Genomic DNA, 13797 nt, shown 5'->3' with positions numbered 1-13797 from the left:
GGTGGCTAGGTGGGAATTTACGCTTTCTCTCAAATGTTTGTGAGATGGAGAGCTGAACGCTTCCGTGTGACATGGTGGAGATGCTTGGTGACGGAGGTGGTGTTGTTGGTGGCACATCCTCTGTTTGCTGGGCGGCAGGTGCCAACGTTCCTCCAGATGCGGAGGAAGAGGCCGAGGCGGCGGCAGCAGAAGAGGCAGAGGCGGCAGCAGCAGAAGAGGCCAAGGCGGCAGCAGCAGAAGAGGCCGAGACGGCAGCAGCAGAAGAGGCCGAGGCGGCAGCAGCAGAAGAGGCCGAGACGGCAGCAGCAGAAGAGGTAGCAGGAGGGGCCTGAGCCCTTTCTTGGTTTTGAAGGTGTTTACTCCACTGCAGCCCGTGTCTCGCATGTAGATGCCTAGTCATGCAGGTTGTGCTAAGGTTCAGAATGTTAATGCCTCGCTTCAGGCTCTGATGGCACAGCGTGCAAACCACTCGGGTCTTGTCGTCAGCACATTGTGTGAAGAAGTGCCATGCCAGGGAACTCCTTGAAGCTGCCTTTGGGGTGCTCGGTCTCTGGTGACGGTGGCCAGTAGCAGACAAACTGTTTTGGCGACGGCTGCTCTGCTTTTGCCCACTGCTCCCTCTTTTGCTATGCTGTTGGCTCGGTCTCACCACTGCCTCTTCCTCCGAACTGTGAAAGTCAGTGGCACGACCTTCATTCCATGTGGGGTCTAGGACCTCATCGTCCCCTGCATCGTCTTCCACCCAGTCTTCTTCCCTGACCTCCTGTTCAGTCTGCACACTGCAGAAAGACGCAGCAGTTGGCACCTGTGTTTCGTCATCATCAGAGACATGCTGAGGTGGTATTCCCATGTCCTCATCATGAGGAAACATAAGTGGTTGTGCGTCAGTGCATTCTATGTCTTTCACCCGCTGGGGAAGGGCTAGGTGGATGCCCTTGGGAAACCCTGCCAGCGGAGTCTTCAAACAGCATAAGAGACTGCTGCATAACTTGAGGCTGAGACAGTTTCCCTGGTATGCATGGGGGTGATGTGACAGACTGATGGGGTTGGTTTTCAGGCGCCATCTGTGCGCTTTCTGCAGAAGACTGGGTGGGAGATAATGTGAACGTGCTGGATCCACTGTCGACCACCCAATTGACTAGCGCCTGTACTTGCTCAGGCCTTACCATCCTTAGAACAGCATTAGGCCCGATCAAATATCGCTGTAGATTCTGGCGGCTACTGGGACCTGAGGTAGTAGGTTCAGTAGGACGTGTGGCTGTGGCAGAACGGCCACGTCCTCTCCCTGCACCAGAGGCTCCACCAACACCACCACCACGACCACGTTCCTTATTAGATGTTTGCCTCATAGTTAGCATTTACAAAGCAAAGTAAAAAGTGGTTAAGGCTACTTTCACATTTGCGTTCGGGGCTCCGCTTGTGAGTTCCGTTTGAAGGCTCTCACAAGCGGCCCCGAACTGATCCGTCCAGCCCCAATGCATTCTGAGTGGATGCGGATCCGCTCAGAATGCATCAGTCTGGCAGCGTTTGGGCTCCGCTCCGCTCAGCAGGCGGACACCATCCAGACTTACAATGTAAGTCAATGGGGACGGATCCGTTTGAAGTTGACACAATATGGCTCAATTTTCAAACGGATCCGTCCCCCATTGACTTTCAATGTAAAGTCTGGACGGATTCGTCTGTGGCTACTTTCACACTTTTTTTTACAATATAATGCAGACGGATCCGCTCTGAACGCAATTGTGAATGTAGCCTAAGGCTACTTTCACACTACCGTTCGTCGGTCCGCTCGTGAGCTCCGTTTGAAGGGGCTCACGAGCGGACCCGAACGCAGCCGTCCAGCCCTGATGCAGTCTGAATGGAGCGGATCCGCTCAGACTGCATCAGTCTGGCGGCGTTCAGCCTCCGCTCCGCTCGCCTCCGCACGGACAGGCGGACAGCTGAACGCTGCTTGCAGCGTTCGGGTGTCCGCCTGGCCGTGCGGAGGCGTGTGGATCCGTGCGGATCCGTCCAGACTTACAATGTAAGTCAATGGGGACGGATCCGTTTGAAGATGCCACAATATGGCTCAATCTTCAGGCGGATCCGTCCCCCATTGACTTTACATTGAAAGTCTGGACGGATCCGTCCGAGGCTATTTTCACACTTAGGCTGTTTTATGCTAAAATAATGCAGACGGATCCGTTCTGAACGGAGCCTCCGTCTGCATTATTATGATCGGATCCGTTCAGAACGGATCCGATCGAACGCTAGTGTGAAAGTAGCCTAAGTCTGTTAAAAATAATTAACCGCCAATAAAAACCCAGATGTAGGGTATTGCACAAATTTTTAATTTTTTTTTACTCTATATGACAGCGGTATTTGTGGCCTAAATGTGACAGTCACTTATGCACGTCTTATCCCAGATGTGCAATATATTAGAGGCTTTTTTCACCCCAGTATGCCAAATCATTGCATAAAATGGCTGCCGATTATGTATTGATATTGACTAACTGAAGAAAAAAAAAGTTTGTTTTCAGCAATAGTTGGCTCAGGGCAGGTTTAAAACAATTGTGCACTGCACCCACAAAACACATTTGCTGTAGATCACTGAGTAAAGAAGCAGTTCTTCATAATATTCCTCCCTGATCTCTCCCTCACAGCAGCTGCAGCCTCTCCCTACACTAATCCGAGCAGAGTGACGTGCGGCGCTACGTGACTCCAGCTTAAATACAGGCTGGGTCACATGCTGCACTGGCCAATCACAGCCATGCCAATAGTAGGCATGGCTGTGATGGCCTTTTGGGGCAAGTAGTATGACGCTTGTTGATTGGCTGCTGTGCAGCCTTTCAAAAAGCGCCAAGAAAGCGCCGAACACCAAACCTGAACCCAAACTTTTACATAAATGTTTGGGTTCGGGTCCGGGTGCCGAAAAACCTAAAGTTCGGTACTCAACTCTACTAAAGAATAGTCATAAGCAGCTACATCTTGGGTAGCGTCCTCTAGATGCATGAGAGCCATTCCTTGAGTAGCATTCCGATCCAGGATAGTGACGAGTAATCCAGTGAAAGAAGCCATGACTCAAACTTTATTCTAAAATATGAAAATCCACCATTTACTGTTGGAACAAACATGAGCGCTTGGATGTTTAGGAGGGACACTCTGTTCTTACTGAAAACTCATGTCAGACAGATTAAAATTATGGGTAAGCAATTAAATTTTAGCACCGTGAACGGCATGCAAATTCATGAGGACAAGCAAATAAATGTGTCTAAACTAGAATAACTTGTCCAAATAATCTCCAGCATTAAATACCAATATGTATTGTGCAATATTGTATTTAATGCTGAAGATTAATTGTACAAGTTATTCTAGCTGAGAAAGCCAGCTTCGTGACTAAACGTCTTCAAGCGAAAATACAGCAAGTCCGGCAGCCTTGATTTATTTCTACTGATCAGTCCATCAATGCCTTGTCCTACTTCCACCCCTGCTCCATATTCATATCTAAAATGAGTAAGAAGTTTCTATGTAATAAAAACAATACAATCTACAAAACAATCTACTTACCAGCAACCCAGGACACTCGTGCCATGTTAGGCTACTTTCACATTAGCGTTTTTTGCGGATCCGTCATGGATCTACAAAAACGCTTCTGTTACAATAATACAACCACATGCATCAGTCATGAACGGATCCGGTTGTATTATGTCTTCTATAGCCATGACGGATCCGTCTTGAACACCATTGAAAGTCAATGGGGGATGGATCCGATTTCTATTGTGTCAGAGAAAACTGATCCGTCCCCATTGACTTACATTGTGCGTCAGGACCGATCCGTCTTGCGTCTTGCTCCGCACCACATCGCAGACAGAAAAACGCTGCAGGCAGGTATTCTGTCCGCGATGGGAGCGCAACCAAATGAAACGGAATGCATTTTGTGTATTCCGTTTCGTTCAGTTAAGTTTTGTCCCCATTGACAATAAATGGGGACAAAACTGAAGTGTTTTCTTCCGCTACTGAGATCCTATGACGGATCTCAAAAGCGGAGTTGAAAACGCAGATGTGAAAGTAGCCTAAGACTGTCAAAAACAGATCGGTGGGTGTCAAACGCCCTGCATCCCCACTGACCAGCTGTTTCCAGTGCACAGCTCCATTTACAGTCTAGTGGCTGTGCCGGGTACTGCACCCATTCAAGTCAATGTAACCCAGCATGGCCACAACAGTTTGAATGGAACAGTGCTTCTGGCTCCATTCAAAGCACCAGTTCCAGCATCAGAGGCTACAGGGAACAGCTGATCGGTGAGGATGTCGGTTTTCGGACACCCACCTATCTGATATTATTGAACTGTCATCAATATCTGGAACCTGGAAAACCCCATTAAACATGGACTGTATAACATATTGGATTCAATGGAAATAATTGTAATATTAATATTGTGACAGTATATAATTTTGTAATATTAATAATGGAGCTGAAACAGTCCAGTAGAGATGGAGGCTGGTACGTTGCAAACCATGCTCTGGTGGGCACAGGGACCCCATACAGTATCACTCCATTTGAAAATAAAACCTGCTGTTCCTTCTATAATATTCCCTTAGATTAGAATCAATGTTAATTTCATTATTTCCAATGTGTAAAACTCCCTCCTGCCCATGGGATGGACACAGCCTATAACTTTACTCATAGGTCAGTAGTAAATGTCAGCCAGGATGTCCTTACATTACAATGTACAGTATATACGGTAATATCCCTGTACTACAGTATAAAGATCCACTGAAAGGTAATGGAATCATTGCTGGGCTTAGTGGAAAACTGAGTCTGTTCAACCCCTGCACTCATCTCCTGCCTCCTTATCCAACCGCACTTCAGCTGAAACTCATCCAATTCCATAAAATGTAGCTAGAGAGAAAGATTCAATGTATTCATACTGTATGTGTATAATTTATTGTCAACCTGATTACTACTATAGTAATATTCATGTACACAGGAGGCAGTATTATAGTAGTTATATTCTTGTACATAGGAGCAGTATTATAGTAGTTATATTCTTATACATAGGAGCAGTATTATAGTAGTTATATTCTTGTACATGGGAGCAGTATTATAGTAGTTATATTCTTCTACATAGGAGCAGTATTATAGTAGTTATATTCTTGTACATAGGAGCAGTATTATAGTAGTTATATTCTTGTACATAGGAGGCAGTATTATAGTAGTTATATTCTTGTACGTAGGAGGAAGTATTATAGTAGTTATATTCTTGTATATAGGAGCAGTATTATAGTAGTTATATTCTTATACATAGGAGCAGTATTATAGTAGTTATATTCTTGTACATAGGAGGCAGTATTATAGTAGTTATATTCCTGTACATAAGAGCAGTATTATAGTAGTTATATTCTTGTACATAGGGGGCAGTATTATAGTAGTTATATTCTTGTATATAGGAGCAGTATTATAGTAGTTATATTCTTGTACATAGGGGGCAGTATTATAGTAGTTATATTCTTGTACATAGGAGCAGTATTATAGTAGTTATATTCTTGTACATAGGAGCAGTATTATAGTACTTATATTTTTGTACATAGGAGGCAGTATTATAGTAGTTATATTCTTGTACATAGAATGTAGTATTACAGTAATTATATTCTTGTACATAGGAGCAGTATTATAGTAGTTATATTCTTGTACATAGGAGGCGGTATTATAGTAGTTATATTCTTGTACATACAAGCAGCATTATAGTAGTTATATTCTTGTACATAGAGGCAGTATTATAGTAGTTATATTCTTGTACATAGAGGCAGTATTATAGTAGTTATATTCTTGTACATAGGAGGCAGTATTATAGTAGTTATATTCTTGTACATAGGAGGCAGTATTATAGTAGTTATATTCTTGTACATAGGAGGCAGTATTATAGTAGTTATATTCTTGTACATAGAAGCAGTATTATAGTAGTTATATTCTTATACATAGGAGCAGTATTATAGTAGTTATATTCGTGTACATAGGAGCAGTATTATAGTAGTTATATTCTTGTACATAGGAGCAGTATTATAGTAGTTATATTCTTGTACATAGGAGGCAGTATTATAGTAGTTATATTCTTATATATAGGAGTAGTATCATAGTAGTTATAGTCTTGTACATAGGAGGCAGTATTAGAGTAGTTATATTTTTTACATATGATTCTGTTTCAAAGTAATTAGTACAGGTTTTTGTCCATATTCTAATATTTCAAATGCAATATTAGAAACATATAGAAATAAATTGTCATCTTCCATTTCCCACTTCTTTCGCAGTCTATAGAAACTGTATTACTCAACAGGGGGGCTACAGCGAGCACACAAGAAGTCTCCTCCAAGAGAACTTGAAATCTGTTTTCCACCCTGATGCATGACAGGAAAGCATTTACATTAAAATATGATTTGGAAACTCATATTATGTAGTTTAGTATTGCTTTGAAAATATAGACATTGACATCTGTAGTATCTGAATTTTTTCTTTAAAATTGACCTTTTTGGACTTAGTCACCATACCCTTAAAAATAATCATAATTTTAATTATAGAAGGTAAAAAAGACGGGATTTAGGAACTATCCCATATAGATTACCGGTATGTTGTATATAAAGGCATCTCTTATAATTGCATTAATGCACCACAGAATCAATATTGCCTATGGATTTATAACCACAATGTCCAAAACTTTTTGAAAAAAGCCTTTAAAATGTATTGTATCTTGGTGATAGGGTTATAATGTGGCCGTCAGGCAGATCTGTCATCAGAAGAAGTTACTTCATCATGTCATTAACCTTTCTGTTCTGGTAATACAACATTTACCTAGACCCCAAGTAGCAGTAAAGGAACAATAGTACAATTGTTCCTTAATTAGTAGGTAAGTAGCAATTCAAGCAGCCAAGCAATGAAGGGGGGCTCACAATACCGTCCTTTAATGTAGACGCTTCAGATATATTATTAAGAGCATATTGACCTTTGGGTATTTAGAGAAAGGATTACGTTATGAATCTTGAACTGACTTAAAAGAGTTGATCACATGGGTCTGAAACACATCAAAGTTGATATAAGTCACTACGTCCTTTGCTTTTAAACGATATTTGCCCTCCACCTTAAGGCTCTGTACTAATACTTGGAAGGTAAGATTTAAATGATTTTTTTCTTTTAAGATTTTTCTCCTCAAAACTGTAATGTGGCCCTAAAAATATATATATATAATGGAATTTTTTTTATATTTTTTTATTTTCTTTGTCATTTTACCAGTTTTTGCTTGAACATGAATGTTATTTCTATTCTCTTTTTGGGGAATTGATTTTTTACATTTATACTATTCTGTACAATATTTAAAATGTCACTATCCTTTTAATTTAATTAATATTGTAAAATAGATTTTTATGAATTTTTTAACAAAATATTTTTTGTTTAGTTTCACATTTTAAGTAATACATAGATAATAAATATATTTAATAAATACTATATTTTTTAATGCATAAAAAAATATATTTTACATTTTATAGTCATTTCTAAAGATTAAAAAGGCAGACCACTGTAATTAATCTATTTTTAATAATTCCTTTTCATGTACAATCAGTTTTTACCAGCATTTGTTTATTCTTGGCAGAATTACAAATCAAGTGTAAAGTATCCGATATTGGCTTGGAGGTTTTAAAAAAAAAAAAAAGGAAAGTTTAGATTCTAATCATTCACTTTGCTGTGTCGTGTTTTTTTTACTTTCTTAATTATTGTATTATATATTTTTTATATTTTTAAATACATATTTTTGTATTTTTACAACCTGCATCAGTTTTATAAATTATATTTAGGCAAATTCAAAATTCTAAAAAACTTAAGGTATATATATTCAATTTATTTTTTTTTGTAATTTTGTAAACTTATTAAAAAAAATATATACATATTTATACGGTATATATATATATATATATATATAATGTGTGTGTGTATAAATATATATATATATATATATATATATAATTGTATTATATTATATTCTTCCTAGCCGTTGTATTTGCAGTGAATATAAACTGTGTATTATATGTATTATGCATATCCACTGTCTGAGTTACACATTATAATGTTTTATTTGTTAGGCAGAATTAAACAATGGTTATTATACATCTGATGAGTTTGTTGATGGTTTTACAGTTTGGTAAGTTCAAATTCTTTTGTAAATTTCGTAAATTGATTTAATATTTTAACTTTTCTTGCATGTGATGAGTCTTTAATGAGGGTGTAAAATATTAAGTGTAATAGATTTACTTTTTAAATTTAGTTTACAATAATTTATATGAATCCTTTCATTCTTCTTTCTCAGTTGGTAAGTTTGAAATGCATTGATATACACATTTAAAAAAAAGTAGAAAATTAGAAATGTTTTTAGTTTAAAAGAAATTCTACATGTTAGTTAACTCAAATAATCAAATCTACAGGAGACTTTGGAATGCAGGGAGTATTTTCTGGACTGTTGCTAGCTTTGTCCTTTATGTCACTCGACCTCTCCTGGAACTCTCCGACTGACTGGTTCTAATGAAAAGAACCTATTGTGTTTTCGAATGTAGAAACTGAGAAGACAGATTTCTGATAATAATTGTACATGGGCATTGTGACAGCTTTGTATACATTACTTCATTTTCTTTTTCTATCTGTAGTCTTAAGAAGGTATTTATGCTCATACAAATTGAAAATTGTATAAATATAATAGGCCATTCAGGGTTTAGCCAAAGGATCGATGTCTGTTAGTGTGTCCACCAAGCTAACTTCATGAGTTTCGCTAAACATCATGTTCAGTGCTGGATTCGTGTTCCTTGGGTCCACCTGTGGAGATTATTCTAAAGGCCCACCTTCCATCTATGCAGGACATGTACAAGTGCACTTTTTTTTATTTTATAGCATTGTAATCTTTGTAGCTACCATTGTTCGTATGGGACATACATGTATCAGATAGTTGTTTGGGACTCATCCCATAACAAATAAACCCTAGTGGCCAGTGATAGCTCCAATGTCACCTCCAAATTAAATTGCCTTCTGTTGAGGGGGGGCTGTTACTTTGCGTTTTTGGCCCAGCAGAGCATCCTCTGGTACCCTTGTAAGTTGGTATGAACCAGATTGTGTGTGAGGATGTCTCATCAGTAATAGAAAACAACCAACATGGTCTCTATGACCATGCTGACCCTAGAGTGTATTGCTGGAAATTGGATCCTTGGTTGGAATCATTTGATTTAATCTAATGCAAAATATGGCTCAACACCACCAGTAATTTCTTTGATGTGGCTCTCAAGCTAATACAGGTTGCTGGCCAAACTGGTTAAATAAGGAGACATATGGAAGAGCAGTCACGACTTGATGAACATCATGTAGTGAATGTCCTCCAAGGTACAGGTTTTGGAAGTGGCAACTCCATTCTCATACCTAGAAGAGTTGTCAGATTCCCCACACACACCAATAATGAGTAATGTCGATCTCCTAGCCAGGTTTCATGAATATTTCAGCATAGTAAACATTTAGATATGTCCCCTTGGTAGAAAGCACCTTGGTCTTAGATGGGTATTCCCATCGCAAAAATTCAATGACATATCGCTAGGATATGCCATTGATGTCAGACAGGTGTAGGTCCCACCTCTTATCTCCAGAACGTGGCCTCAGAAGTGAAGGAAAGAATACCGCGCATGAGCAGCATGCTCTCCATTCATTTCTATAGGAGTTCTGAAAATAGCTGGGTGAGTGCACTTGGGTATTTTTGGAAGTTCCATAGTGGTGAATGGAGAGTGCACCACACATAAACAGCCACCTCCACATTCACTGCTATGGGACTGTTTGAAATAGCCCAACAGTGCTTGGCTATTTTCAGAACTCCCATAGCAGAAAAAGGAGAGTGGCCATGCTTGTCGGACATCCTCTTCTTTGCTTCCAGGCCTGTCCTGGCAATAAGAACAGGTCCCAGATGAGGAAATACCCATTTAAATGGACCATAAAAAGACTCTTCTTTTCTTTTTGCAAATTTTTGTCTTTCTTCTTTGTTATTATTCTTAACATTGCATTTTCTACATGTATAATTTGTGCTGGTGCCTAATTCTCCAAGGTGTGATCAAGACATGTTGGTAATTCTCATAGTGATATTTCACTGACTGATCTTCGGACAATATGAGTGCCAATGGATGATAAACACAGGCAAATGTAAACTTTGAATGAGAGAGGAATGATTGTTACCTCCATTGTTCTTCCCTCATTCTTTTCTATAGATGATCGACAGAATATCCGCGATTACACAAGGAGACGTTCCACCAATTATCAGACATCTTTCAGCCTGATGAAAGGTGCCAATCAGCGGATAAACGAGCATTTCCTCATTCATTGGCTGCTCGATTATAAGGGCTAATTATCGGGAATGAGCATTAAATAATTGGCCCAAAATCACAGTCTAATAGAGCCCTTAGAGCAGGGATGGCCAACCTACGGCTCTCCAGCTGTTGCAAAACTACAACTCCCAGCATGCCTAGAATGCTCACAGCTATCAGCCTACAGCAGGGCATGGTGGGAATTGTAGTTTTACAGCTGGAGAGCTGCGGGTTGGCCAGCCCTGCCTTAGAGTCACCAAGATAGTGGAGAAAGAACAGTATTACATTTCTGGAGAAGATACAGTTGCAAGATAAAGTATGTGAACCCTTTGGAATGATATGGATTTCTGCACAAATTGGTCATAAACTGTGATCTGATCTTCATCTAAGTCACAACAATAGACAATCACAGTCTGCTTAAACTAATAACACACAAATAATTAAATGTTACCATGTTTTTATTGAGTACACCATGTAAACATTCACAGTGTAGGTGGAAAAAGTATGTGAACCCCTAGACTAATGACATCTCCAAGAGCTAATTGGAGCGAGGTGTCAGCCAACTGAAGTCCAATCAATGAGATGAGATTGTAGGTGTTGGTTACAGCTGCCCTGCCCTATAAAAAACACACACCAGTTCTGGGTTTGCTTTTCACAAGAAGCATTGCCTGATGTGAATGATGTCTTGTACAAAAGAGCTCTCAGAAGACCTATGTGTAGAGAAAACGAGGCACAGCACACCAACATCAAAACCTCATCCCAACTGTGAAGTATGGTGGTGGGGGCATCATGGTTTGGGGCTGCTTTGCTGCATCAGGGCCTGGACGGATTGCTATCATCGAAGGAAAAATTAATTCCCAAGTTTATCAAGACATTTTGAAGGAGAAGTTAAGGCCATCTGTCCACTAGCTGAAGCTCAACAGAAGATAGGTGTTGCAACAGGACAACGACCCAAAGCATAGAAGGAAATCAACAACAGAATGGCTTAAACAGAAGAAAATACGCCTTCTGGAGTGGCCCAGTCAGAGTCCTGACATCAACCCGATTGAGATGCTGTGGCATGACCTCAAGAAAGCGATTCACACCAGACATCCCAAGAATATTGCTGAACTGAAACAGTTCTGTAAAGAGGAATGGTCAAGAATTACTCCTGACCGTTGTGCACATCTGATCTGCAACTACAGGAAACATTTGGTTGAAGTTATTGCTGCCAAAGGAGGTTCAACCAGTTATTAAATCCAAGGGTTCACATACTTTTTCCACCTGCACTGTGAATGTTTACATGGTGTGTTCAATAAAAACATGGTAACATTTAATTATTTGTGTGTTGTTAGTTTAAGCAGACTGTGATTGTCTATTGTTGTGACTTAGATGAAGATCAGATCACATTTTATGACCAATTTGTGCAGAAAACCATATCATTCCAAAGGGTTCACATACTTTTTCTTGCAACTGTATCTTAGATAGTATATTTGGATAGAATGATGCAAAGTGTGTTAGCTTATTTCAAATAAAGAGGATAGCAAATTTGGAAGCTGCCCAGAGTCAGAACATCCTTTGGTTCATATGACAGTGAAACCTCTTTGATATGATGACCACTCAAAATTGCATTGAAAAAAGGTCTTCCAGAATGGTGATCCTCTCAAAGAAGATAACCAGTATGCATAGTATATGATGGAACAGAGATCTCGAACCAGATAATGAGATGTTTCATGGTATGTATATAGTGTCAGCATAGTCCATGTGCCCAGTGGAACTCATAGTCTAAATCAAACAATGAGGTCAAATAACCTATCAGTATGTTTTCGGACTGTGGGAAGGCACCTACAAAAACAGACAAACTCCATACAGATGTCCTTGATTGAACTTGAACCCATGAGCTCAATGATACAAGGAAGCAATACCATAAGAAATATAATATAGTGGTAACATGTGTACTTGTCAACAGTTCCGATTTTGGTGGGGCAATCCATCAAAATGGTCTGTCTTAGGGGTGAGTTTATGCCAATCCCACCCAAAGTCGGCATAATGGAGCAATTGTGGAGTGGGGGTACAAATGTTCTGATATTTATTTTCTAATTGCTGATAAGTATGGTGCACTGTGTGTAGTTATGGGGTACAGTGATGTATTATTCTGTGGTTTCTTGGTGGATCCAATCAGAAGAGATACTTAAGTCACATTGACTGTGAACATAAAACAATAAGGTGCAGGTTGGTTTGCACCCAATCTGATGCCACCCACCAACCATTTATAGGTTGACTGTCTATGGCTCCTAATATTGGGTGTCTTACAAGATGAAGTACTACATTAACATTCATGTAGAGTGATCCTGAGTACAAGAAAGGTCTACCAATGACTATAAAAAAACACAATGGCCGCCTTAGCTGTAGATTACATCATGTTCTTGATATTCCATATAATAATTTTCCTTGTCTTTCAGACACTACATATGCTCAAGAATCCGGAGTATCTCCTGTGTATCCAGAGCTTACTGATCTACCCTTAAGGAACATTAGTAAGTAAGAGGGGAAATACTAATGTAACACTGCATCATGGTCAGCAAATACCATACTGTATCAATTAAAGTGTTCCACCTATTAATGAAAGGATGGCCAAGAAACTGGAATCTTAAAAGGGTTTTCCAGAAGTAAAATATTGATGACCTATCCTCAGGATATGTCATAAGTATCTGATCGGTGGGGATCTGCCAGCTGTTTGAAGAGGCCACGGCACTTCTTTAGTCAAGTTCATTGGTCACATGGCCTATATCCACCTGACAAGACAATCACAGGGTGATAATGGGTTGCTGTGGCAGCTGGGGGTCTATCAATGGCCTCCAGGTCTGTCATGTACATAGGCCTAGTAGGCTGCTTGGCAGTGAACAGAAATATTGCAGTGTAGTATAGAAGCAATCAAAGGATTGTAACTTTAAAGGGACACTGACAGGCAAATTCAGCATATTGTGTTATATATCTGACATTACAGGTCTTATACAGTCTATTAAAAGCATGTAAGTATCCCCCCTGTCCACCTTCTAAATACCGAAATATAAAGTTTTATAACTTGCCTGTCTCCTCACCAATCTGCCCAAGGGGCAGTGTTTCATCTGAAAATGCGCCCAGCCAGCTGCTCCCAACTGCCGTTCTGTAGCCCCGCCCAGCTCATCAATATTCACTTCGCTGGGCGGGGCTACAACTCTCCGCAATATCATTAACCCCTTTGGAGATGTGAGTGAGCAGCGCTCTGAAGCGCTGCTTTGAACAGTGCCTGGGGCATGAGGCAGAGGCTGCAGCTGCCTCTGGGAACGCAGGCAGGGTGTGTACAGCAGGCGCGATCTAACCACGGCGGGGCGCAGGCGCAGAGGATTAGACGGACGCTGCCAAGAAGATTCTATCAACCATACGCAGGATCGTGACTGGGGAGAGTTGCAGCCCCGCCCAGCGAAC

This window comes from Bufo gargarizans, chromosome 5, assembly GCF_014858855.1.
Source record: "Bufo gargarizans isolate SCDJY-AF-19 chromosome 5, ASM1485885v1, whole genome shotgun sequence".
NCBI lineage: Eukaryota > Metazoa > Chordata > Amphibia > Anura > Bufonidae > Bufo > Bufo gargarizans.
The sequence above is the reverse complement of the archived record's forward strand: the minus strand, read 5'-3'. Positions refer to the sequence as shown.